Source organism: Neovison vison, chromosome 9 (genome assembly GCF_020171115.1).
Source record: "Neovison vison isolate M4711 chromosome 9, ASM_NN_V1, whole genome shotgun sequence".
Lineage (NCBI taxonomy): Eukaryota > Metazoa > Chordata > Mammalia > Carnivora > Mustelidae > Neogale > Neogale vison.
This window is the reverse complement of record NC_058099.1, coordinates 8,277,628-8,305,548: the sequence shown is the minus strand read 5'-3', so window position 1 is coordinate 8,305,548 and position 27,921 is coordinate 8,277,628. Positions and strand designations below refer to the sequence as shown.

The following is a 27,921-nucleotide window of genomic DNA, read 5'->3' as shown; positions in this document are numbered from 1 at the left end:
TATTTGACAGAGAGAGACAAAGCAAGAGAGGGAACACAATGGGGGGGGAGTGGGAGAGGGAGAAGTGGACTTCCCGCTGAGCAGAGAGCCTGATGCAGGGGCTCAATCCCAGGACCCTGGGATCAGGTCCTGAGCCAAAGTCAGCCGCTTAATGCCTGAACCATCCAGGCGCCCCCAGCTTTTGCATTCAACCACAACCCTGTGCCTTTCTGAATCTAGAGGCTTTGAGCAGAACCATTGCACTGCGCACTGTCTTTTTGCTCTCCTGAAGTAAAATAAAGTATCTTCTTTGATGATTATCATTTTCTTTGTGCAAAATGGCAGAAATTTCCCTCAGAGACCCCTGAAGACTTAGAAATGGTTTAATTTCCACTGACTTTTCTTTCTTTTTGATTGTTTCTCCTTTTTCCTCCATAAGCTTTGGGAAACAGGAACCAAGTCTTTCCATACTCTGATGGTGATTCCAAATGAATGTGAAAATTGCCAAGATGACCTTCTCCATGTCTGCGTGCTCAAGAATCAATCAGAGTAAGGGAGGACGGAGGGGGTCCCCACTGTGCTTCTGGACTTCCATGGTTTCACAGATTGTCTTTGCAACTCTGCGACCGGAAGCAAATAACTTCACCTCCCTGCCTACCTCGTTGTGCCTGGCGGAGTAAGGGATGTGGGAGCAGGGGGACTAGAGGCAGACTCATTTCCCCCGCTTTGCACTTGTGTGGCCTTGGGCAAGTCCCTTCACCTCGTGGGGCCTGATTTTGCCCAGCTGTAAAGTAAATGGGTAGGACCCCAAGCTCTCTGAGGTGTCTTCTGGCTCTGACGTTCTCTGTTCTGTGCCTGCCTCTGAGTTTGAAAGAATGAACATTAAGGTGATGTCTTTCACAAAACCATTTTTTGTTCAAAACGGTGAATCCTAGGTAGGGTTCAAGGAGAAATTGCAAGAGGCCTGGATGTACGGGGAATAAGATGCACTGGTATTTCTAGGAAGGAGATGGGCGTGGCGGGGCGCTGAGAGGGGTGTGCGGTCCGCGGAGCATCCTTACAGGCTGAGAGGGCGTCCGCAGGCTAGAGAGGAGGCCCGGACCAGCGAGGACCGAAGCTGCAGCGGCTGCGCACTGGCGCGCCCAGCCGGCCGATTTGCGTGTCTCCGCCTCTGCGACGAGCTGGTTGGGTGGACTGGTCCGGCGCCGCACGCGCATTGGCTGCGCGGCCTGCCGCTCAGGCCCAGGAGCGGACGGTTCCTACTGCGGCTGGGCACCGGCTCCGCTCCCGCGTCGGCCCGCGCTCCAGCTGCGCCCGGCCCGGCCCCGGCCCGGCTCGGCCCGGCCTCGGCCTCCGAGCGAAGGCGCCGCTGCCGCCTGGGCCGCTCCCAGGGCCATGAGGAGGCGGCGGCAGCCACTGCGGCCCGCGTCAAGGTGACCGGCCGGGACTGCGGCGGCGGCGGCGAGAGCGGGCGGTGAGAGGAGCGGCCCGCGGGGCGGGGCGGGGCGGGGCCCTGAGGGCCGGGCCGCAGGGAGCTGCAGGTGCGGGGGGCGGGACCCGGAGGGACCGCTGGGCCGGGGAGGGGCCTCGGGGAGGGAGGCGGGGCCAGAGGGGCAGGGGTGGTGTCGGGCGGGTTCAGGGTCGCGGGGGGCCGGGCCGAGGGGCCTTAGGTGGGCTGGTCCGGTGAGGGGTGGGTAGGAAGGGCAGCGAGTGTGGGGGTGGAGGTGGAGACAGGCCGCAGGTGTGGGGGGGCGGGACTGGTGGAGGCAGTTGGGCGGGGCAGAGGGGGCTGCAGGTGTGGGGGCGGGGCCAGGTGGGACCACGGATTTGGCAGTGGGAGGGGGCTGCCAGGTGAGGCCAGAGCTTCTGGAGAGCCCCGGCCTGAGGAAACCACAGGTGCAAAGGGCGGGGCCAGGGAGACCTGCAGGGGCGGGGGGCGGGGCCCCGAGTGGTTGCAGGTCCGGAAGCGGTGCCCCAGGTGTGGATCGGACGGAGGGTGAGTGGTCCCTGGAGAAGGGAATGTAGCCCTCTCCCTTGTCTAGGGGTTTTTGGGGTGGGCGCAGGAGCTTTGGGCTCTCTGAAGATTCTGGAGGCTTCGAGGGTTGCTGCTGGGCCAGAGGGGCCGGCCAGGCCTGCCTGTGCCTCTCCTGAGGCTAACTTGGGTCTCTGCCGCCCCGGTTATTAGGCTGGTGGCTTCTCTGCCTCGCTGTGCCTTAAGTGGGGCGCGTCGTTTTTCATGTCTCTGGGGCTTTCCCTGTTGCTGTTGCTGGGGGCATGACTTGATTGGGGTCGGCGGCTGGCATTCTTTGGATGATTAGAAATGTGGTTGAGAAATGTTGCTTGCTGGAAGAGTAGTTAGTGCGAAGCTTGAAGGGTCCTGGTACCAGATGCTGCTGCAGATCTTAGTAATGGCAGTTTCCAAAAGACTGACATGGCAGCTTGCTGAGGGGGAAGAACAGAAATGAGGGCTCAGAAGCTTTTGCCTCTGTGTAACCCCCAGAGAGTCTTTCAACTCTCCAAGCTTTGTGTTTTCCTTTGCAAAACGAGTATCTGAGCATGGACCATCGTGCTACCTGCCTTGTGTGCCTCCCAGGGGCCCTGTGAGGATAGGATGGAAAAATGCTTACCCAGCAAGTGCTGGGGTAAAGTTATGAGCCTCCTTCCTCTTTGCCAATGGGGATGTTGGATTCAGGGACTGAGGGTTTTTATTTTTTTATTTTTTTAAAGATTTTAATTTATTTATTTGACAGAGATCACAAGTAGGCAGAGAGGCAGGCAGAGAGAGAGGAGAAAGCAGGCTCCCTGCAGAATAGAGAGCCTGATGTGGGGCTCGATCCCAGGACCCTGGGATCATGACCTGAGCCGAAGGCAGAGGCTTTAACCCACTGAGCCACCCAGGCACCCGGAACTGAGGTTTTAAAGGGGAGGTTGGATTTGGGGTATTTCTAATTAGCAGACCATTTTCTTATTTGAGTTTGGGATGAGGTTTGTGGCAGAATGTCCCCAAGAGACAGTCTCGGATCTGACTTGGATCAAGACCTCTGAGGGAGCTGTGGCAGGGTGCAATGGCAGGTGGAAAGTGAGGAACATTTGTTTGCTGACCTTTAGACCCCAACCCCATTGAGGACTCTGAACTGGATCATAACACTTAGGCTTGAGCCTTATGGAATTTCCCCTCCCCATCCAAGTAGGAACTCTGATTTTACCACATTCCAGAAAGAAGACATGAAAAAGAAGGGAATGTGAGAATTTCACTAGCTTCCTACAGGGGCAGAGAGAAGAAATCAAGCTGAGAGGGCTCTCTCCTATCCTGAAGATGTCCTGTACCCATGTGTGTGACCTTTTGGCACACTGTACCTCTGTTGACTGGCAGTTTGACCATTCCAAACTGTCATTTCTCCTACCTGCATTGCATGGACTGAGACAAGGCAGGAGGAGGCTTCTCCTACCACCGGCTTGCATTTTTCTTTACTTTAGAAGCTATGAAACTTTTAGAGGCCAACCACCATGGGGCTGACCTCTGTCACTGCCACTCAGCTGGTGTGGCGGTGACCCAGTGGCATCATGGGATGGGATCATCATGGGATGGGATCATCAGGGATGTGTTTATACGGCAGGCACCCAGAGGGTCTAGAAGCAATATTGGGATGTCCCTTTCTGTCCTAGCAGAAACTGTGTAAACGGTTCTCAGAGATTGCTGCCCTCTGGATAACCATCTGTGGGTTCAAAGGAAAATCCAAACTTGGTGGCACACAGAAGTTAGAACATGCATTGAATAATGAGGGGGTCAGCTTTTTGATTGTTATTATTGGAGTGACAACATCCAGGGTTGAGAGAGAAACTTCATTAATGGAAAATATTAAAACCAAGGCTTTCTGTGATCCGGCCCCAGTTTACCTTTTATTTTTTAATTTTTTAAAGATTTATTTATTTATTTATTTGAGAGAGAGAGAGAGAGAGTATGAGGGCAGGGAGGGGCAGAGGGAGAGAGAGATTCTCAAGCAGACTCCATGCTGAGCCTGAGGTGGGGCTAAAGCTCAGGACCCTGAGATCATGACCTCAGCTGAAATCGAGAGTTGGACACTCAACTGACTGAGCCACCTAGGCAGGCCATCCCCCCCACCCCAAATCCCCCAGGCTACCTTTTAAAATTGATTTTCCGGGCGCCTGGGTGGCTCAGTGGGTTAAGCCGCTGCCTTCGGCTCAGGTCATGATCTCGGGGTCCCGGGATCGAGTCCCACATCGGGCTCTCTGCTCAGCGGGGAGCCTGCTTCCTTCCCTCTCTCTCTCTGCCTGCCTCTCTGCCTACTTGTGATCTCTGTCTGTCAAATAAATAAATAAAATCTGGGTGGCTCAGTGGGTTAAGCCACTGCCTTCGGCTCAGGTCATGATCTCAGGGTCCTGGGATCGAGTCCTGCATCGGGCTCTCTGCTCAGCGGGGAGCCTGCTTCCCTCTCTCACTCTCTCTCTGCCTGCCTCTCTGCCTACTTGTGCTCTCTGTCAAATAAATAAATAAAATCTTTAAAAAATAATAAAATAAAATTGATTTTCCTATTCAGTAAGGAGGGCGAAGGCTCTGGCTTGCAAATCAGACAGGTCTGTGTTGGAAGCCTTACACACCAGTTTCTCAGCTTCTCGAAGTTTTTTTCCTTATTTGTGAAGCAAGGATAATCATGCCCACCTTGAGAGGTTATGAAGAATAAATGACCCAGGTTATGTGAAAGCACCTGTTATCAGGCACTGAGTGTTAGGGTACATTTCTCCTCTCCCTGTGTGCTTATCTTTCAACACCACTGAACAGCATGAAGCATGTAGGGAGAGCAGGACTGGTAATTCTGAGGCCTTCACTTCTTATGTAACCTTGAACAAATCCCTTCCCCAATCCTCCATTTTCTAGGTTGAATGAGGACGGTGTTAGACTACGAACATCAAGGGTGGTCCTTGCTCTGACATTCTTCTCATTAGTATGCTGTCCATATTTTCCTGAAAGGCAGGAGGGAAGAAATTAATGACCTGTTTAGTTTTCTTAAAAAAAAAAAATCTGTCTAGCACTTTGCCTAGTACACAGTAGGTGCTCATTAAATAGTTGTTGAAGGAACAGATAAAGGAGTTTAGGAAGAAGGTGTGGCAAATTGTCCCTGATGCTTCTATGTATGTTGTATCTCTGTCTTCAAAATTCTATTGATTTATTTGCCAAAACATATTGCAGCATTTTATTGAAACTGGTGAACCTCAGCATGGAAGACAAAAGCTGTTTCACAGTCCTATCTTACCACAGATTAAGTTCATCCAGTTTTCGTTCATAAGCATACATACTTTCATGGTTGCTGTTATATGTATGTGAGCATATGAGAGAGGCTTGGCGAAAAGTCCTGTCTTTAAATGGTGTTTTTAATTTAATTTTTTTTAAGAAGTAAAAAAATAAATAAATAAATAAAAAACCCACACATGGATTCTCTTTTGAAAGGCAAGTAGTCCAGAGGGGAGCAAATTGTAAAAAGGGTCTTTCTTGCCTCAAGCTGCCAGTCCTTTTCCCCAGGGGAACCACTATTACCATTTTCTTGTTTGTTATATATTCTTTCTCTTACACAAAGAATAGTGTCTGTACATACTCTTTTTCCTTAGTCTAGTCACTTGATCTGTTTTGGAAATTGTTTCAACATTGGAAAATGTTCCAATTGGTACGTACAGTTCCTTCTTAATAAATGTTTTTGATTGATGTTGTAAGCAGTTCTTTCCTTACCACCCCCTCTCCTCCCCACCGTGATGTTTACTCAGTACTGGTGAGCAGTCATTGTTGAGAAGAGTAATAAGGGACATCCCTTTTTCTTTTCTGGGAAACAAATGGCTTTGGTCCCATTGAACAATAGATTACAGGCAATCCACGTATCTGGATGCAAGGCAGATGACAGAAAGAGAAAGGAAAAGGGATTTGTTTACTAGAAATTGAAAACTGATTTTCCATTCAGCCCTTGACTCAAAGTTCAGCTGTTACTTACTGGTTGCATGACTTGGGACAGTGTCTCTAATCTCTCTGAATTTTACTTTCCTTATCTGCAAAATGGCTGATGTTGATAAAGTCTGCCTTTTGGGGTTTTTGTGTGGAGGAGATGAGGTCATGCATACCAAGTACTCGAAGCTATAGCAGCTTGTAGTAGATGCTCAGGAAGGGGTAGCTGGTGTGTTGTTAAAAACCGGAGGGAAACTCTTCTGTTCTTTGTCAGGAGGTATTTACTGGGCAGTTGAGGATGAGCCGTGGACAATGCCCAAAGTCCTTGCCCTTGAGATGCCTGCATACTGTGCAGGGAGACAGGCACACAAGCCACTGATTGTAGCACAGTATGGTGGGCCCGATGTTGAGGTGGTGAGCAGTATGGGGGTCACTCAGGCTGGAAGCAATGACTTCTCCTCAGGTGATTTGGGAATGGCTTCCCAGCTCAAATATCCCCTCCTTTGTGAAATCTGCTCTGTTCTTTTTGGCACAAGTGACCACTCCCGTTTGTGTTCCCTTGACTTTCATTGTGTGCCTGCCTTGATCGGAGTGTGCATTGTGTTATGGCACGAATTGTTTTATGTCTGTGGCTGCTCCCTGCACAGGGAAACTCTCCTACTTTCTTTGCCTCTGAGACTTCAGGGTATGTTCTTTTTGGCCATTGTGATGGACCTCGTCTCCATCACGGCTGCCGAATGTTGGCAAGCTCTTACTGATAAGCTGTCAGGTCTCTGGTGAAACCCAGTCTCTGGGCTCTGTTCCTTCACTTTCCAAGTATTTGAGTGCTGACTCGGAGACAGGTGTGTTTTGTGCCATACACTAGCTATAGGCTTTGGTGTGGCTGGTGATACTTGTCCAAAAAGTCTTAGGAGATGGGAGAGAAAAGAAATATTTCTCCAGAGGCTCCAGGACGAGAGGGGGAAGCAGAAAAAAGCGTGACTCTAAAAATGAACTGCTCACACTTGCTGAAGCCCACCTTGCCTTTCCTCAGAAGAATGGCTTCTCATCCTTCCCTCGCAGCGGGGCTGTTGAGGAACAGGCTCACGGGAGCTGAGTAGGTGCTCTGTGGATTTTGACCAGGGGTGGTGGGCAGTTGGTTGGGTTGGGTTCTGTGAGGGGCATCCTGGGGCATTTTTAGGGCCACTTTCTTAAAAGGAGAGGGGGTTTTACTTCCTTTATGTGGGTAATCACTCACCAGCCTTGCTGAGTTTCTGCTTTGCACTAAACCCTTTGCTGGATGCTGGGCATATGGAGATGAAGGAGTTCTGTCCCTGCCTTTGAGGAGCTCATGGTTGGGGGAAGAACCACATGCAATCGGAAGGTGACCAGAAGGCGACTGACTATGACAGAAGACCTTGAATGAAGTGGCCAAGCAGATTCATGCTCTGGAGCCAGGCAGACCTGGGCTCAGATTCCAGTTCTTCCATACACAAGGCCTTGGGCAAGTGTCTGCCTTTCTGTGAATCTTGGTGTACTGGTTTACTGAAGATGCAGTGAAACAATGCAGTGGGATGTTTAGCGTGGGGCCCGACAGAGAGTCGATGCTTACAGACTGCTCATGGCTCTGAGCCGCGTTTCTTAGGGAGCACTGAGAAGCACCTCTCCGTCTGTTTTCTCTGGGTTCTAGTGTGATGGTAATGGTGCTAGTGGGGTGGTGAAGGTGATGGTCACGGTACCCGAGAAACCAGCTCTGAAATCACAAAATGCTCAAGGAGTCCTAAGGACACCCCTCATAAGCCCTGTTGGCCGCAAGCTATGGGTTTGTCCACACGTGTTTCCTCCTCCTTTTGCACATGAGCTCTTCTCAAATGTGGTTTCCCACCCTGCACCATTGTGAGCACCTTTTATTCTTTGGGTCGCCTGCTGATCAATTCCATGACTTTTCCCCAAGAGGAGGCACAAGCCAGGCTTATTTCATGTGCATTTATGGAGGAGAGCCGAGGCCATGAAGACCCAGAATGGCAAATCATCCCACGGTATTTCTACAGAGTTTTAGTTCTTTATATTCTTTACAGGAGATTTATCTCCTGACATCAGAGTGATAGCGCAGAGCTTAAAGACTGGAGTCACGCCAGTGCAGGTCTGGGTCCTGACTCTACCACTCACCTCTCATGCCTTTGGGCAAGTGACCACTCCTCTGTTTCCTTATTGTTACAGGAAGTGTGATGGTACTTACCTCCATGCTTCCTGAAAGGCTTCAAGGAGTTGATACAGAATAGGTCTTAGCATAGGGTTTATACATGAAAACCCAGTAATTGTGAGCTGGAATAATGTTCTCTTCAGCCATTGTTAGAGGGCCTATTGATGTTTGGGGGGCTGTCAGTTGTCCATGAAAGTTTATGTGAGTTATTGCACAAGGAGTATATTAAAACTCAGATGTCCTTGGTGGCAGTGGCTAGTAGGAACCCCCAGGTGGCAGGCAGAACTCAGCCTTTTTTTAAAAAAATTTTTTATTAACATATAAGGTATTATTAGCCCCAGGGGTACAGATCTGTGAATCGCCAGGTTTACACACTTCACAGCACTCACCATAGCATACACCTTCCCCAGTGTCCATAACCACCTCCCCCACAACCCTCAGTTTATTTTGTGAGATTAAGAGTTTCTTATGGTTTTTCTCCCTCCCGATTCCATCTTGTTTCATTTATTTTTTTCCTGTCCCCCAAACCTCCCATATTGCCTCTCATCTTTCTCATATCAGGGAGATCATATGGTCATTGTCTTTCTCTGATTGACTTATTTCGCTAAGCATAATACCCTCTAGTTCCATCTACATCATTGCAGATGGCAGGATTTCATTTCTTTTGATGGCTGCATAGTATTCCATTATATATATATATCTCACATCTTCTTTATCCATTCATCTGTTGATGGACATCTAGGTTCTTTCCATAGTTTGGCTATTGTGGACATTGCTGCTATAAACATTTCGGTGCACGTGCCCCTTCAGATCACTACATTTGTATCTTTAAGGTAAATACCCAGTAGTGTGATTGCTGGGTCGTAGGGTAGCTCTATTTGAGGAACCTCCATGCTGTTTTCCAGAGTGGTTGCACCAGCTTGCATTCCCACCCACAGTGTAGGAGGATTCATTCCCCTTTCTCCACATCCTCTCCAGCATCTGTCATTTCCTGACTTGTTAATTTTAGCCATTCTGACTGGTGTGAGGTGGTATCACATTGTGGTTTTGACTTGTGTTTCCATGATGCCGAGTGATGTGGAGCACTTTTTCATGTGTCTATTGGCCATCTGGTTATCTTCTTTGCAGAAATGTCTGTTCATGTTCTCTACCCATTTCTTGATTGGATTATTTAGAACTCAGCCTTTGTTGGGACTACAGATGCAAGCTTGACTCCCACAAAAGCAGCTGGCTATTGGTGAGGGAGAGGATGGAGTAACCCTGAGGGTGGGCCCTGACTCCGGCTGGTCTGGGAAATGAAGGCTGCTTTCCCAAGTTCTTTCTGTTCCTTGTTCTGTGATTCCATGTAAACAGAAGGTCTGTAATGTGAACTAATACAACATTATACTTTTCCTCTTTAGGATTTAAATATTTCTATTATAAGATTTTATTTGAAGGTTAAGACAATTACTTGAATAATCAGAAGAAATTTGTATGTTTGGCCTCAGTCAGAGTTTTGTTTGAAAATCATCTTATTAGAGATGAAAGGAAGATTAATGAGTGTAATTAAATTCATGTTTGTTGAATGCAGTGATTCTCACTCACTCTTGTATAAGCTTGGTAACTAGGTCAAGAGAAATCTGTGCTTTTGATACATTTCTGAGTAATGAAATATTTACGGAAAACAAGTTAATAAATTCAGGAGAATATGCTGTCTCTTTGTGGCACTAAAGTTTGTTATGTGGAATTAGTGACTTTCACTCTTTTGAGATATTTTTTATTTTGTGTCCCTTCTGTGACTGTGTTTTGTCTTTCCTCTAGGCACTTTCGGTCCACTAGCATTTGTAGATTGTGCCCCCACAGGCTCCCACGGCACCCTGCTGTAGCATTATAATAACACTGTGTGACAAATGATGGCTTCCTGGTGACCCTCGCCCTACCCCCCTCAATTTTTTAGAGGAAGAGCCTATATTTGTTCTTGCCATATCCCAGGCCTAACCCAGGGCTAGTACAAGGCAGCCAGAATGCTCTGAGCATGTCATTCCTTCTGCTTAAAACCCTTCAGTGGCTTCTGATTTCTCTTAGAAAAAAGACCAGATCACCCACATGGCCAGCAGGGTCTAAGAGGATATGCTCGCTGATGTGTGTCTCTTGTGGTGAAGTGTAATGCAGTCCTGTCAGATCGTGGGCTGGGGCTGCTTTGCTCACCATCCGGGCCTTAGTGCCTGGAATAGCACCTGGAATGTAGTGGGTCCCTCATAAATGCCTGTTGAATGAACAGAGGAAGTAAATGGTGAGTGTCCAGTAACTGATTTGAGTCTAGAAAATGGGAAGGTTGTTGCATCTGAGGTCCCTTCATTATAAAATATCTCAACACTTAACAAAGTCTCTTGACACCTGTTTTTTTCTGCTTCATATTGATTCTCGCAGGGCAGTCTCTGAAGTGCAGAGAAGATGGAAGCTCAGGGAGAGTAAACAGACGCCCAGGACGTAGCAGTGGGAGAAGCAGAGGCCCCCTAGGGTCTGCTTCAGGGTGGGGTTTCTGACAGTGGAAGAGCCGTAGAGGATATAAGGAAATAAGGATAGGGATTGTTTGGAAGAGGTACTCGTCATAGTTTGTCTTGGTTTTAGTTATTTTAATTTCCTGATAACTGAACTTAAGGAGTTCAGTTTGAAATGATGGGTTTAAAGTGTGGTTTCCATTCTAGAGAGGAGGAAACCCTGATCTCTTACTTGTAGGTGGCTGAAGTACTGGCAGTACATGGCAGTAGTTACTGACCATGTGCTGATTGGTTGACAACTAAGATTAGAATTTGTTCTTGTTGGGAAGCTTTTTGATAAGATTGGAAGTTACTTGATGACTGATCTATAGCGTTCTTTCCTTCTTTCAAAAGATGTGGCTGGCCGGCTGGCCGCAGTTAGCTTATTTCTTGATCTCTGCTGTCCCCGCTACAGGGCTCTTTCGCAATGAGCACTGCTGTGGCCTTTGCACTTGTTAGATGTAGTGTCTTGTCCGACCTGAAAGTTAGAGGGCGTTGAGGCCACTCTTCCCACCTTGCAGCTGAGGGTGGGGACTTTGCCAGGGCTTCATACTCAGGTGTCCTGATTCCCCACCCAGAAAACCTGTGGACTTTAGCCCATCCATGTGCACCTTGCACTTTCTTTTTAAACAACTGGCTGCGGGTCATATACCTTTGCACATAGACCATGACCATGGAGAAGCATTTATCTCTGATGAAAACCTGTGTCAGAGTCCTTTGTTGAATCAACAGTGTGAGTGTGTGGGAAGAGGGACTGAGGCCTGACTTAGTGGATAGCTCTGGGATCCAGTGGTGCTGGCTGGCTGAGAAAAGGCAGTGCCTTTCTGGTCTGTTGGCAATACGTGTATTGATCTTAGGGAGTTTCCTCATGATCTTAGGGGGCTTCTTAAGGGCCAAGAGATACTTAGAACCTAGTTTTATCGGTATAGCCAGTATCCTTGTGGAACAGGGAGAACAGCGTGGTATTATAGAAAAATCACCAGATAGGAAGTCAGAATGCCAAGTGTGTCAGTTTGCTGTGACACCTTTTTTCCAAGTAAACAGGAATATCCCTGGTGTGTATGCATCCTTTCTTCGGTAGGAAAACCATAGTTTTATCCTCTTCTTCTTTCTTTTTTTATTAAGTAATTTCTCTGCTCAATGTGGGGCTCCAACTTGCAACCCCAAGACTAAGAGTTGGATGCTCTACAGACAGAGGCAGCCCCATGGAAAGCCTCAGTTTTAAAATCTGAGATTGCTTTTCATGGGTAGAGTCAGTGTAAAGAGAGTCGGATGATATGGAAGTGCTGTCGCAATAATGAAAGGCAGTCATATTCCCTGTTCCTGCCTGTCTTCCAGTTCGTCTCTCTGTCCATCCATCTGTCCATCCATCCATCATCCATCCAGTTCTGTTCAGGGTCTGCTGAGTCTGTGTGAGGCCACAGTACAGGAAAAAGATGAGTCTGGTCCTTGCTATCTTTTAGCTCATAATCTAGTAGCAAAGTTAAAGAAGTATAAAAATAAGTACAAAAACAATAACAAACAAGTATAGAAAATATTAATTACAGCATTGACGATGGCTACAGAAAAGGATTACAGGGTATGTAGAGGCTGTAAACAGGGCAGTATTGGCTGGGAGGCCCAGAGTGGCTTCCCAGAGGAAAGACTGGTTAGACTTGACCAGGTGAAGAGGTGGCAGCTGCACCGTCACGGTCCCCACTGCACCGTCACATCCCCACAAGGGCATGGTGATGAATTCAAGATGTAACAGGAAGCCAGTGTGTTTGGAGCACTGAGTGTGAGGGAGACGCCATAGTGTTCACACCCCAGTGGGTTGGTGGTCACGGTGCTGTTTTCTTGACCTGTGCAGGTGTTGCCTGACACATCCTCTACTTGCTGACTCTTTTTCAGAACGTCCATCTATCACCCAAAGGGTCTGCTATTGAAGCAGTACCTGCCGTGGTTTCCAGGATAGCAGGTGGCTTTATTTTTATTGCTTTAAAGATTGGTTGCTTCCTTTGCTTCTTGATCTCATTAGTGGTTTTCACTCATGAAGTAAACATCTACTGAGCATGTTACTGGGCTTGACACTGCTGGCTTTGCCCTCAGGGGTTCGCAGACTTGACAGAGAGGCGTAAGTAAATGATGGTGGTGCTGTGTCCGGGGTGGAGAGTAGTGGAAATGGAAGCTGGTGGGGTGAAATCCGACTTCCTGGATCTTAAGGAGAGATTTTCAGTTTCTCAGGTGAAGAGGGACATGAGCAGAAGAAACAGATTATGAGGAGTAAGAGAAGCAGGAGAGAGCAGGCTGCGTCTCGGGAATGATGAGCCGGTGTGGTGTTGCTGGAGTGTGAGGCTCTTGAAGACAGAGAGGAGGAGGTTGCGGGAGACGAAGTTGGAGAGGTGGTTTTGGGTCAGTACTCAGAGGGACTCAGAGATAACGCTTGGGAGTTCAGATGTTATCCTGTGGCCAGCAGAGAGTCATCCTGGAATTACAGGAGGAGGGAAACACTGCTAGTTATGATCCTGGTGTAGAGAATGGTTGGTGTGGGAGGAGACTGGTGTGTGGGAGATGAAGCGAGGGGATGTCATCCCTGAACTGGCTGTGGGGTTGGAGAGGAGGAGGCAGGTTCAAGTGAAACTGAGGCAGAGGCCTCCTTCACAGATTTAGCAGATGGGAGGCATGGTCAGGGTTTGTCACTTTAGTGATGTGAGGGGCTGGACCAGTCACAGAGATAAGGAATGGGAAAGGGGTAATGAGTAGAGGACGGGTAGTGAATTCAGGTTTGGCAATAGCCCAACTGAATTTGGGGTGCTTGTGGGATAGCATTTGGCAGTTGGTCTACTAGTCTTGGGCTCAAGGAGAGGTCTGGGCCAGAGCCGTGGTTCTCAGTCTTTGGGGCATCAGAATCCTCTGTGGTGTCTGCGGGGCAGAGTTTGGTCATCTGTATGTTGCAGTTTTCACAGGTGGTTCTGATGCCCTACTGGTCTAGAGAGAGAGACTTGGGGTCCTCCTTGTATAGCTGGCCCTGGAAGTGGTAGGAGATGGACAGATTACCCAGGAATGTTCTATATCATGAGCAGAGGATCTTGAGTGCTGGGGAGCACCAGCGTGAGGGGTAGAGAGCACAGTGGAAGGGCCAGAGAAGGAGTAAGAGAAGGGTCAGTGAGGAAGGAGTAACCCAGGAAGATGATGGTATGGAAATTGGTGGTTGGGCCATCCCCTCCAGCTCTCTCTGCAGGGCCTCTGCCCCTGCCTCCCGAAGCTGGGTGCTCTGGGGCCTCCCACTGACACTCTTAATTTCACTAATGCTGAAGCCAATCTCACACGAGGAAGGTTATTTTAGTTATTTTGCTTCTGTGTGCAAAAGACTAAGGGAGGCTCTTAGCTGCAGCCAGTGTCTGAACCCTTCAGCTTCTCTTAGAACCTTCTCAAGCAGTCTCCTCATGCCTTATACTGGTGGTCTTTTGGTCTCTGGCTCCTGAAATCTCTGGCTCCTGAAGCAGGAAAGTTGGGGCCCCATCTGGGTCTGAGTCAGGAACCTTGGTGGGGAGGGTGTGTGTCTAGACCCTAGGAAAGGGAGATATCAGAACTATGGAAGTCCTGGGAAGATGATAAAACCATGTAGACTGGACTAAGGTGGTGTGGGAGCCCTGTGACTGGGACGTGCATCCTTGGCCCCCTGTGTATCCTGAGCTTGGGTAGCAGCTCAGAGCCTGTTGTACAATCTCCAGAAACTATAGATGGGTCTCAGAGTTAGAGCACGTGAGGTTTACTCAGATTGTTCATGGAGGAGGATCCTGAATTAGGAAAAGTGGAAGTCCATCCCACTGGTCAGCCTGAATGCCTGACTGAGATCAGCTTTTAGAACCCAGGGAAGAGCCTTTAATATGAAACAGTCAACAAGAATCTGGTATCTGATCCTATATGTCTTTATTACCCTGAACCCAAAGACCTGGAAGCATGGGATGGGCAGAGACCTGGTTGGCACTGGGCCTGGTGCTGAAAACCACCACTGAGTGGTGGTGAGAAAGGATCAAAGAAAATTCAAGAGGAGTAGCTAGCCTTAATATCAGGGTCCACCACCCTAGTATGAAGCCATTTGCCCCTCAGGAAAGGAAAAAGAAGAAGGATTAATGTTAATTGAGCTGAAAACCTACAGTGCTTAGCAAAGAGAAGGGAGGAGATGAGGGGGTGGGAGTATGTGTACCAGCAGAGCATAAAACGCCGTTCAGCTCTTGTGGGAGGAACATAGAGAAATGGTTCAGAATTTGGGGCCGACTGAGCTGGGTTCAGATTCTGCTTTTGCTCAAGGACGCACTATCCTAGCCAGTGAAGATGCTCTCATGGATGGTGTGTTCCTGGGAATGTGACCTAAGCTCCTAGGGCCTCACTCACTAGGGTTAGTTTTCTCACTCTAAGTGGGTGGTATAACATTGCCCACCTTAGGGAACTATAGTAAGGACTCAGTGGTATATTAGCATGGGGAAGGTGCTTAACAAAGTATCTGGCACAGAATAATGGCTCAATAACCGACAGTAATAATGGTGACAACAACGACGACGATGATGATACGGTCCTCGTGTGAGTACAGCTTGGATACCTGCACTGGAAGGAACCCCACCGGTGTAGCACGTGTATGACGTAAAGAGGAACTTCAGTAAGAATCAGTTCAGCTGTGTGAACATCACCATATGGGAGGGAAGACTGGATCCGCTGGCGAAGATTCAAACACTGAGAGGATAAGTGTGACCATGGGGAATCCCAGAAACATTATGTGATAGGAAATGAAACAGCACTAGGCCAGGAACTTCGATCAAAGGAGTTTTGTTGGCTGTAAAGCAGAGAGGCAAGAGGCTCCTGGATCAACAGCTGGAGGTGATAAGGACAAAGCAGCGCATTAGCCTTTGTCTTTAGTGATGGTGTGGATTTGTATCACCTCCTCTCTCTCCCTGAGTATTTTGCTGAACATTGGGGGAGGTGGCCTTAGAGATTATTTTTACCTGATGTTTGTTTGTTAATGCCAAAGTCTCATTTTTTTTTTTCCAACGTCTCATTTTTATGACTAGGCTTGTTACTGAGTAGCCTCCTATTAAATGCTTTTTGAATGGATAGGATGAAAATCAGTCGGTTGATAAGCTATCATTTAATTTCTGGCTCTTTCCAGGGAAGTCTAAACATAGTAATAGTGACAATACCATGTCTCCAAATGTTGGCAATTCCAGTGAGATAATCTATAAAACTTGATAAAATAGTGATATTCATCTGGAAAAAGAAGTTGGTAGAAACATTGACAAATTTTTAGGGCAATGAAATGGCCTTCATTATCCCAGATTCCTGTTCATTTCAACAAATATTTGAGTTTGTCTACTGTGTAGGAAAACAGTGCTGGACCCTTTGTTGGGGGAATATAAAAATAGATATCGGTTGGGTATATTTTACGGTACATATTCTCATAACCCTTCTCTCTCTCCTTAGGAGGGAGCCATCTCTGTAGTTCGGGGTACAAGTGACAGAAAACTAAAATAACAAAGACATAAATAAGATAGAAATTTCTCTCTTATGTGTGAGAAGTCAAGAGGTAATCAGGTTGGGGAGTTATAGAGCCTACGTGGTCAGAGACTCAGGTTCTTTCTGTCTTGTTCCATGATCTTGGGAATGGCTTCCAAGTCTGAGGTCACTTCAAGTCCTGAAATGGCTGCTGGATCTCTAGCTTTTTGCATCTGCATTCCAGCCTTTAGGGGCCATTTTCCAGAATTTGTGCATGATAGTTCTTGCAGCCCATTGGCCGGATCTTTACCATATGGCTACACCGAACAATAAAGGTGGTTGGGAAATGTAATCTCTATTCAAGGTAACCATATGTCCATCTAAAAACCAGAATTTCTGTTACTAAAGAAGGAGAAGAAGATGGCTATTGGGGGCCAGCTTCACCATTACTGGCCCTGTTTAACAGATGTGGAGTCTCAGAGTAGAGGTTAACCAGGTATATATGGCCTATAAATGGTTGAACCTTCACAACTTACAATAAAGCAATAATTTATTCTTGTTTTTATTAAGATTTTATCTATTTATTTGACAGACAGAGATCACAAGTAGGCAGAGAGGCAGGCAGAGAGAGAGAGAGAGAGAGAGGAGGAAGCAGGCTCCCCACTGAGCAGAGACCCCCGATTCGGGGCTTGATCCCAGGACCCTGGGATCATGACCTGAGCTGAGGGCAGAGGCCTCAACCCACTGAGCCATCCAGGTGCCCCAATAATTTATTAATTCTATATGGTGCTTGGGTAAGAGCAGGAAACTAGACTGGAAAAGAAGTGGGTCCCCCCCCCCAACTTGTCCGGTAGCTTAATTCATGAGCCATCAGAAGTTACACAATAGCAAGGGAGGGAACGATTATTACATTGTTGGGCCATTTGGCTTTCAAGGCTGGAAAGAACTGCTTGACCTCCTGTTGCAGTGGAAACTCCAGCTGAGTGTTAGTGAAAGGAGAAACCTGGAGTTAAAGACAGGAAGATGTATGCTGAGCTCTTTCGTGGGATCTAGAAGAGGTGGGCTGCACGACTCGGGTTGGGAGGAGTTAGGAGGCAGAACTTCCCCTGTCTACTTTCTATCTTTATGTAATGCCTGAGTCACAGACAAAGGACTTTAGTACTAGCATCAGTGTGTATGTCCATTTCCCTTACCCTCACTTCCCATGGGGGTGATGCCATGGGTTGGGATGGTTGCTGTGCGCTGTCACAGCTGGGAAACACTGATCTGGGAGACTTGTGGCTTTATAGCAGGCAGTAAGTAGGCCTGCTTTTCAGACAGTGTCTCATCCCCCCAGGCACAACCCTGAAAAATGGACTGGTTAAAGGTGGTCAGGACCTTGCATTCTTGGTATGCCCAGCGGGACATGTGGGAGTGCCAGAGACCCTGGAGGAGAGCCCCTAACAGGTGGTTGCTGGGATTAAATGGGATAATTGTGCAGAGCATGTACCAGTAAAAACACTGCTTGACCGGGGTGCCTGGGTGGCTCAGTGGGTTGAGCCTCTGCCTTCAGCTTGGGTCATGATCTCAGGTCCTGGGATCAAGCCCTGTGTCGGGCTCTCTGCTCGGCAGGGAGCCTGCTTCTGCCCTCTCTCTCTCTCTTTTTTTTTTTTTTAAGATTTTATTTATTTATTTGACAGATAGAGATCACAAGTAGGCAGAGAGGCAGATAGAGAGAGAGGGAAGCAGGCTCCCCACTGAGCAGAGAGCCCGACGCGGGACTTGATCCCAGGACCCTGAGATCATGACCTGAGCTGAAGGCAGCGGCTTAATCCACTGAGCCACCCAGGCGCCCCATGCTTGTGCCCTCTCTTTGCCTGCCTCTCTGCCTACATGTGATCTCTCTTTGTGTCAAATAAATAAATAAATAAAATAAAATAAAATAAAAATTAAAACTCTTAATAAAATTTATATAAATAAAATTTATAAAATTTAATAATAAAAATTAAAAACTCTTGGGGCACCTGGGTGGCTCAGTGGGTTAAAGCCTCTGCCTTCTGCTCGGGTCATGAACTTGGGGTCATGGGATCAAGCCCCACATCAGGCTCCCTGCTCAGCGGGGATCCTGCTTTCCCCTCCCTCTCTGCCTGCCTCTTTGCCTGCCTCTCTGCCTACTTGTGATCTCTGTCTGTCAAACAAACAAATAAAATCTTTTTAAAAAAAATTAAAAACTCTTGACCAGTATTAACCCTTATAATGTCTGTAGGCTCTGAAAAGACAGGCCCAGCAATGACCTAGTTATCACAGTGCTTTCTACCTGGTCTTCAGTGTTTAGACAAGACAGAAGGTTCTAGAATGGATGGGATGCTGGGCAGACTGACAGGGAAAGACTAACTCTCCGTTGCTTGTGTATAGCTTCTTGTCTGCTTTTCTTTTCTTTCTTTCTTTCTTTTTTAAATTTTCTTTTCTCGTATACGTTTTATACCCAATACTTCCCTAGGGCATGTACTCTGCTAGCTTTTGGTAAATTATTTATAATTCTCTTTTTTCTTATGTGTAATCAAATGAAGTCTATTTCTTGAGCTTAACATTTGTGGTTTGCTTAACTTTAAAAAAAGTATAGCAAGTTTTCTTAAGAAATAGGTTATTACTTGCTTATACACGTATTTAATAAAATCCTGGATAATTGACTTCAAACTAAAATGAAAGCTTAAATCTGTATGACTTATAAGAGTACTATAAAAAAATGTAGAGTCTGGTGATGTTTAAAGGTGAGCTCAGCTTTCCAGTGTTATAGAAGAGGAAACTGAGGCAAGAGATAGGAAGGCAGTCACTGAAGCGTGGTCCCAGGTGCTGAGTGACAGATGCTGTGCCGGGCCTTCACCCACAGCCCTGTCTGAGAAGCCTTGAGTGCATTAGGGTGAATAGAGAGGGGACCAAAGAGAATCTGTCTACAATTTTTGGGTAGATATCGGGCCAGACCTCACCTGTCCTCAACTGAAAATGAACAAAAACGAAAAGGAGCACTAGAGAGGAGGCACTCAGGATCAAGGGAAATGAGCAAAGGCATGTGGGAAAAAGAGGAAGAGCAAGCTTTGGGTAAACAGTTTCCCAGCTTCAAACATCATCTTCTTTGTCCTCTCAAGAAGTTCTCGATGCTGTGAAAGGTGAGACGATGATGAATCAGCAGACAGAGACGAGGAAGGGGCTTGTGGACTCAGAGCACATAAGGAGATAAAGCACATGGTGCCCGCATATGGAACTGTGGCACTGCCGAGAAAGGGCGTCAGGAGGAGGACACTGATGCTCTCAGAAGGGACGAGAAAGTAGCAGAGGAGGCCCCAGATATGGATGATGGACCTGACTGGAGACGGGAACACATGGCATAGAAGGAAGGCACAGGCTTTCTGAACGGAAGAAGGACCCGAATCTGTAGATTATAATGGCTCATTGAGAACTAGGCAAAATTAGCAAAAATTAGCTATCACCTTAAATAGCCAGCTGAAATAATTTTTTCACTTCAAGAATAAGGAGAGGATACCACTAGCATCCGGGCAGGAGGATGAAGAAATCAAAGAAAAAAAATTTAGCTAGGCTCAGACTTACCTACAGCAAAGGAGCCGGGGAGCAGGGAGGCAGTGACCAAAGAATTTTATTCTCTGTCCCGTTTTAGTTCCTATTGGATGGTAACAGAAATTCTTTTCAGTTGTGCAAGTTGTACACATACCTTATGTGTAGCTTTTGCTACACCCTTGCACCATTTGGGGGGAAAATACTGGAAAGCATGCTTGTGTCACTGAGAGATGAATTAATATAAAAGACTGTCCATGGGCAAGTCAAAGAAGGAAAGGATCGGCAGTGAGAGTGGAACCATTGAAGTATAAAATGATTTCAAAGTAGTAGTTGTGATGATGAGTGTGAAATATAATACACATGAAATCATGGTGAGAAGATACAACATGAAGCCATAATTAACAGAAAAAGCAGGAAATCCTGCTTTTTCCTGTGCACATGAGCATACAGAACTCTGCCCTATACAGAACTCTACAGACATGGGGGAATAAAAGATTTGAAAGCAAGCTCCCTGCCCGCCAGTCTGCCTGGGCGTGTGTTTTCTAGCCAATAAAGTGCTGTGCAGGTGTCCAGTATGCCTGGGGCCACTTTGGTGGTGACTCCTCTGGGCCTCATCTTTTTTAACTGTCCTGAGAGGTTTGCTTGGCACCTTAATTTTTTTTTTAAGATTTTATTTATTTATTTGAGAGAGAGAGGGCGAGCACACAAGTGGTGGGGAGTGGCAAAGGGAGAAGGAGAAACAGACTCCCCACTGAGCAAGGATCCCAATGCGGGGCTCAATCCCGGAACCCCAGGAGCATGACCTGAACCAAAGGCAGCCACTTAATTGACCGAGCCACCCAGGCACCCCCTGCACCGTCATTCTGTAGGAGGGCGTATTGCTGATGGAAATGTAAAATGGTGTAGATTCTTTGGAAAACAATTTGGCAGTTTCTTAAAAAATTAAACATCAAGTTACCTTGTGACCGAGTAATTCCATTGCTAAGTATGTACCCACGAGAACTGAAAACAGACGCTTATGCGAAAATTTGTACGGGCATGTTCATAGCAGTAGCAGTGTTATTCGTACTACACAGAGCTGGGCACATCCGCAGGGTGCAGTATTATTTAGCTACAAAATAGCAAAGTACTGATTCATGCTGCAACGTGGATGAACCTGGATGCGTTCTAGAGAAACCGGACACGAAAGGCCCATACTGCATGATTCTGTTTTTATGAAATGTCTCGAAGAAGCAAATCCGTGGAGACAGTAGGTTAGTGGCTGCCAGGGAGATGATGGAATAGGATTGAGTGCTAACGGGTACAGGGTTTCTTTTGGGGCTGGTGAAAATATTCTGGAATTAGGTAGAGAGGATGACCATACAACTTAGCGAATATGCTAAAACCTGCTGAGTTCTACAGTTTAAAAGGGCCCATTTTATGGTGTGTAATTATGTCTCAATTAAAAAAATAGTTCTTTTCCGGGGCGCTTGGGTGGCTCAGTTGGTGGACTGGCTGCCTTCGACTCCGATCATGATCCTGAAGTGCTGGGATCGAGTCGGGCATCGGGCTCCCTGCTCGGCGGGGAACTTCTCCCTCCAACCTTTCCCCTCTCATGCTTGCTATCTCTCATTCTCTTTCTCTCAAATAAATACATTAAATCTTTAAGAAAAATAGTTCTTTTCCTTATTTTTTTATTTTTAATTTTATTGTTTTCCCCATTTGTAGTATTTAAATTCAGTTAATTAACATAAAATGTATTATTGGTTTCAGAGGTAGAGATCAGTGTTTCATCCATCTTACATAATACCCAGTGCTCATTACATCACGTGCCTTCCTTAATATCTGTCACCCGCTTACCCCACCCCCACCTCCTTCCCCTCCATCAACCCTGTTTGTTTCTTGTGATTAAGAGTCTCTTATGATTTGTCTCCCTCTCTGCTTTCATTTTGTTTTATTTTTTCCTTTCTTCCCCTATGATCCTCTGTTTTGTTTTCTAAATTCCACTTATGAGTGAGATCATATGATAATTATCTTTCTCTGGTTGACTTATTTCGCTTAGCATGATACCCTCTAGTTCCATCCACATCATTGCAGATGGCAAGATTTCATTTTTTGATGGCTGAGTAATATTCCAATGTGTGTGTGTGTGTGTGTGTGTGTGCGCGCGCACACACACGCGTATGTATCTCCCACATCTTCTTTATCTACTCATCTGTTGATGGACATTTGGGTTCTTCCCATAGTTTGGCTATGGTGGACATTGCTGCTGTAAACATTGGGATGCATGTGCCCCTTCAGATCACTACATTTGTATCTTTGGGGTAAATACCCAGTAGTGTGATTGCTAGGTCATAGGGTAGCTCTATTTTCAACTTTTTGAGGAACCTCCATGCTGTTTCCAAAGTGGCTGCACCAGCTTGCATTCCCACCCACAGTGTAGGAGGGTTCCCCTTTATCCACATCCTCAGCAACATCTTTTGTTTCCTGTATTGTTAATTTCAGCCATTCTGACCCGTGTGAGGTGATATATCATTGTAGTTTTGATTTGTATTTCCATAGTGCTGAGTGATGTTGAACATTTTTTGTGTGTGTCTGTACCTTCTTTGGAGAATTGTCTTTTCATGTCTCCTGCCCATTTATTGATTGGATTATTTGTTCTTTGGGTGTTGAATTTGATAAGTTCTTTATAGATTTTGGATACTCGCCCTTTATCTAATGTGTCATTGGCAAATACTTCTTCTATTCTGTTGGCTATCTTTAGGTTTTGTCGACTCTTTCCTTTACTGTGCAAAAGCTTTTTATCTTGAAGTCACAATAGTTCATTTTTGCCTTTGTTTCCCTTACTTTTGGAGATGTGTCTAGCAAGAAGTTGCTGTGGGCGAGATCACAGATGTTGCTGCCTGTGTTCTCTAGGATCTTGATGGATTCCTGTCTCAGATTTAGGTCTTTCATCCATTTTGAGTCTATTTTTTGTGAATGGTTTAAGGAAATGGTCCAGTTTCATTCTTCTGCATGTGGTTGTCCAGTTTTCCCAACACCATTTATTGAAGAGACTGTCCTTTTTCCATTGGATAGTCATTCTTTCCTGCTTTGTCGAAGATTAGTTGACCAGAGTTGAGGGTCCATTTCTGGGTTCCCTATTCTGCTCCATTGATTGGTGTGTCTGTTTTTATACCAGTACCATACTGTATTGATGATTACAGCTTCATAATAGAACCTGAAGTCTGGAATTGTGATGCCACCAGCTTTGCTTTGCTTTTTCAACATCCCTTTGGCTATTCAGGTTTTTTTTCTGCTTCCATACAAATTTTATGGTTATATGTTTCAACTCTGTGAAAAAAGCTAATGATATTTTGGTAGTAATTGCTTTGACTGTGTAGATTGCTCTAGGTAGCATAGACATTTTTTTTTAAAAGATTTTATTTTTATTTATTTGATAGACAGAGATCACAAGTAGACAGAGAGGCAGACAGAGAGAGAGAGAGGAGGAAGCAGGCTCCCTGCTGAGCAGAGAACCTGATGCGGGGTTCGACCCCAGGACCCTGGCATCATGACCTGAGCTGAAGGCAGAGGCTTTAACCCACTGAGCCACCCAGGCGCCCCTAGCATAGACATTTTAACAATATTTGTTTTTTTCAGTCCATGAGCATGGAACGTTTTTCCATTTCTTTCTTTCCTTTTTTTAAAGATTTTCTTTATTTGAGAGAGAGAATGAGCAGGAGGAGGGACAGAGGGTGAAGGAGAAGCAGACTTCCCACTGAGCAGGGAGCCTGATGTAGGGAGCCTGATGTAGGGCTCCCACTGAGCAGGGAGCCTGATGTAGGGCTCAGGATCATGACCTGAGCCCAGGGCAGCTGCTTAACCAATTGAGCCAGCCAGGCTCCCCCGTTTTCCATTTCTTTGTGTCTCTCTCAATTTCTTTCATTAGTGTTCTATACTTTTCTGAGTATAGATCCTTTGCCTTTTTGGTTAGGTTTATTCCTAGGTTATCTTATGGTTTTGGATGCAATTGTAAATGGGATCAACTCCTTAATTTCTCTTTCTTCTGTCTCATTTTTAGTTTATAGAAATGCAACTGATTTTTGTGCAGTAATTTTATATCCTGCCATGTTTCTGAATTCCCATATGAGTCTAGCAATTTTGGGGTGGAGTCTTGTGGATTTTCCACATACCAGATGCCTTTTATTTCTTTTTGTTGTCTAATTGCCGGGGCTAGGATTTCTAGTACTATGTTGAGCAGCAGTAGTGATAGTGGACATCTCTGCCATGTTCTGACCTTTGGGGAAAAGCTCAGTTTTTCCCCATTGAGAATTATATTCACTGTGGGCTTTTAATATATGGCTTTTATGATAAGGAGGTATGTTCCCTCTGTCACTACATTTTGAAGAGTTTTAATTGAGAAAGGATGCTGTACTTTGTCGAATACCTTTTCTGTATCTTTTGAGAGGATCATATGGCTCTTGTCCTTTATTTATATAGTGTATCACATTGATTGATTCATGGATGTTGAATCACCCTTGCAGTCCAGGAGTACCACTTGGTCATGGTGCCTAATCCTTTTAATATACTGTTGGATCCTATTGGTTGGTATTTTGTTGAGAATTTTGGCATCCATGTTCATCAGAGATATTGGTTTGTAATTCTCCTTTTTGGTGGGGTCTTTGGTTTTGGGATTGAGGAGGTAATGCTGGCCTCATAAAAAGAGTTTGGAAGTTTTCCTTCCATTTCAATTTTTTGAAACAGCTTCAGAAGAATAGGCATTAATTCTTCTTTAAATGTTTGGTAGAATTCCCCTGGGAAGCCATCTGGCCCTGGACTCCTGTTTGTTGGGAGATTTTTTTTTTTTGAAGATTATTTATTTATTTATTTGACACAGAGAGAGAGAGAGAGAGAGATCACAAGTAGGCAGAGAGGGAGGGAGAAGCAGACTCTCTGCTGAGCAGAGAGCCTGATTCAGGTCTCGATCCCAGAACCCTGAGATGATGACCTGAGCTGAAGGCAGAGGCTCAACCCACTGAGACACCCAGGCGCCCCTGTTGGGAGATTTTTTTTTTTTAAATTTTATTTATTTATTTCATAGGCAGAGATCTCAAGTAGACAGAGAGAGAGAGGAGGAAGCAGGCTCCCTGCTGAGCAGAGAGCCCTATGCGGGGCTCGATCCCAGGTCCCTGAGATCATGACCCAAGCCGAAGGCAGAGGCTTTAACCCACTGAGCCACCCAGGCGCCCCGGGAGATTTTTTTTTAATAGTGCTTCAGTTTCCTTGCTGGTTATGGGTCTATTCATGTTTTCTATTTCTTCCTGTTTCAGTTTTGGTAGTTTATACTCTCTAAGAATGGACCCATTTCTTTCAGATTGCCTATTTTTTTTTCATATTGTTGCTCATAATATGTTCTTAAAATTGTTTGTATTTCTTTGGTGTTGGTTGTCATGTCTCCTCTTTCATTCAGGATTTTATTAATTTGGGTCCTTCCTTTTTTCTTTTTGATAAGTCTGACCAGGGGTTTATCAATCTTCATAATTCTTTCAGAGAACCAGCTCCTAGTTTCATTGATCTGTTCTGTTGTTCTTTTGGTTTCATTTCATTGATTTCTGCTCTTATTATTTCTCTTCTCCAGCTAGGTTTTATTGCTATTCTTTCTCTAGCTCCTTTAGATGTTAAGTTTAGGTTATGTATTTGAGACCTTTCTTGTTTCTTGAAAAACAAAGAAAAAGTCTGTAGTGCTTCCCTCTTAGGACTGCCTTTGCTACATCCCAAAGGTTTTGAACAGTTGTGTTTTCATTTTCATTTATTTCTATGAATTTTTAAAATCCTTCTTTAATTTCCTAGTTGATCCATTCATTCTTTAATAAGATGCTCTTTAGTCTCCATTTTTTAGTGTTCTTTCCAAATTTCTTCTTGTAATTGAGCTCTAGTTTCAAAGCACTGTAGTACAAAAATAGGCAGGGAATGACGCAGATCTTTTGGTACCAGTTGAGACCTGATTTGTGACCCAGTACGTGATCTATTCTGGAGAATGTTCCAAGTGCACTCAAGAAGGATATGTATTCTGTTGCTTTAGGATGGAATGTTCTGAATATATCTGTGAAGTCCATCTGGTCCAGTGTGTCATTCAAAGCCCTTGTTTCCTTGTTCATCTTCTGCTTAGATGATTTGTCCATTGCAATGAGTGGAGTGTTAAAGTCACCTATTATTACTACTATTATTGATGTGTTTCTTTAATTTTGTTATTAATGGGCATATATAATAGGCTGCTCCCATGTTAGGGGAATAAATATTTATAATTGTTAGATCTTCTGGTTGGATAGACCCCTTAATTATGATATAGTGTCCTTTCTTGTCTCTTATTACAGTCTTTGGTTTAAAATCTAATTTGTTTGATATAAGGATTGCCACCCCAGCTTTCTTTTGATGTCCATTAGCATGATAAATGGTTTTCCACCCCCTCACCTTAAGTCTGGAGGTTTCCTTGGGTCTAAAATGAGTGTCTTTCAGACAGCATATCAATGGATCTTGCTTTTTTTTTTTTTTTTTTTTAATCTAAACTGGTACACTGTGTCTTTTGATTGGGGCATTTAGTCCATTTCATTCCAAGTAACTATTGAAAGATATGAATTTAGTGCCATTGTATTACTTGTAAAATTTAGTGCCATTGTATTACTGTATATTGTCTGTGTTCCTTTCTGGTCTGTGGTACTTTTGGGCTCTCTTTTTGCTTAAAGGATCCCTTTTAATATTTCTCGTAGGGCTGGTTTGGTGGGCACAGGTTCTTTTAGTTTCTGTTTATCATGGAAGCTTTTTATCACTCTTTCTATTTTTTTTTTAAAGATTTTATTTATTTATTTGACAGACAGAGATCACAAGTAGGCAGAGGGAGAGAGGGAGGGAAGCAGGCTCCCTGCTGAGCAGAGAGCCTAATGCGGGGCTTGATCCCAGGACCCTGAGACCATGACCTGAGCCGAAGGCAGAGGCTTAACCCACTGAGCCACCCAGGTGCCCCACTCTTTCTATTTTGAATGACATCCTAGCTGGATAAAGTATTCTTGGCTGCATACTTTTCTCATTTAGCACCTTGAATATATCATGCCAGTCTTTTCAGGCCTACCAGGTCTTTGTGGATAGGTCTGCTGCCAAATCTAATGTTTCTACCCTTGTAGTTTACAGATCTGTTGTCCTAAGCTGCTTTCAGGATTTTCTCTTTGTCTGAGATTTGCAGGTCTCACTATTATAGGTCAGGGTGTTGGCTTATTTTTATTGATTTTGAGGGGAGTTCTCTGTGCCTCCTGGACTTGGATGCCTTCCCCAGATTAGGGAAGTTCTCCACTGTAATTTGCTCCACTGTACCTTCTGCCCCTCTCTCTTTCCTCTTCTTCTAGGATTCCAATTATTCTCATATTGTTTTGCTTTATGGTGTCTCTTATCTCTCGAATTCTTCCCTCATGATCCAGTAGTTGTTTATCTTTTTTTCTCAGCTTCTTTATGCTCCATCATTTTGTCTAATATATTACTATTTTTCTCTTCTGCCTCATTTATCCTAGCAGTCAGAGCCTCCATTTTTTTAAAATTGCATCTCATTAGTAGCCTTTTTTATTTCAACTTGGTTAGATTTTAGTTCCTTTGTTTCTCCAGAAAGGAATTTTCTAGTGTCTTCTGCTTTTTTCAAGCCCATCTAGTATCTTTATAATTGTTATTCGAACTCTTATTATGACTTCTTACCTACGTCCATACTGACTGTTCCTGGCAGTCAGTATTGCCTCTTCTCTTTTTTGAGGTGTGTTTTCCCGTCTTGTTGTTTTTGCAGAAAGTTGTCATTTTTCTATTTGTAGAGTTGCAGCTATTCTTTTCTTTGACCTCTGGTTGAGTTCACGCGTGTTCAGAGTTATTTGATAGCTATTTAGCTGAATTCCTGGGACCAGAGGAAACTAAGGTCTCCTACTCCACTATTTTGGACTTCTCTTCCTCTTTTCTTTATTATTAAATATTAATTTAGAAAAGTAAAAAAAAAAAAAAAGATGACCAAAAAAATTAAAAAGCAGCCATTATCTGTTTTTTCTTTTTTTTTTTTATTGTTGAAATATAGTTGACATACAATGTTGTATTAGTTTCGGGTGTATAACATAGTGGTTAGTGTGTTTTTTTTGTTTTGTTTTTTTTGTTTTTTTTTTAGTGGTTAGTGATTTGACAAGTCCATACATTACTCAGTGCTCATCATGATAAATGTAATTACCATCTGTCATGATACATTATGATTGCAGTTATTATTGAATGTATTCCCTGTGCTTTACTTT

General features: G+C 45.1%; 1 protein-coding gene across 7 annotated transcripts in view; it reads left to right on the top strand.

Moving 5' to 3' along the window:
* Window positions 1-1,941: 1,941 nt before the first annotated feature.
* RALGPS1 (Ral GEF with PH domain and SH3 binding motif 1) overlaps window positions 1,942-27,921 on the top strand; it is a 273,218-nt gene continuing 247,238 nt past the window's right edge. For 5 of the 7 annotated variants that reach the window (XM_044264877.1, XM_044264876.1, XM_044264875.1 and 2 more), the window contains exon 1: window positions 1,942-1,975. The gene's annotated coding sequence lies outside the window, so the exon portion shown is untranslated. The remainder of the gene's footprint in view (window positions 1,976-27,921) is intronic. The other 2 variants (XM_044264881.1, XM_044264880.1) reach the window with 2 other exon arrangements.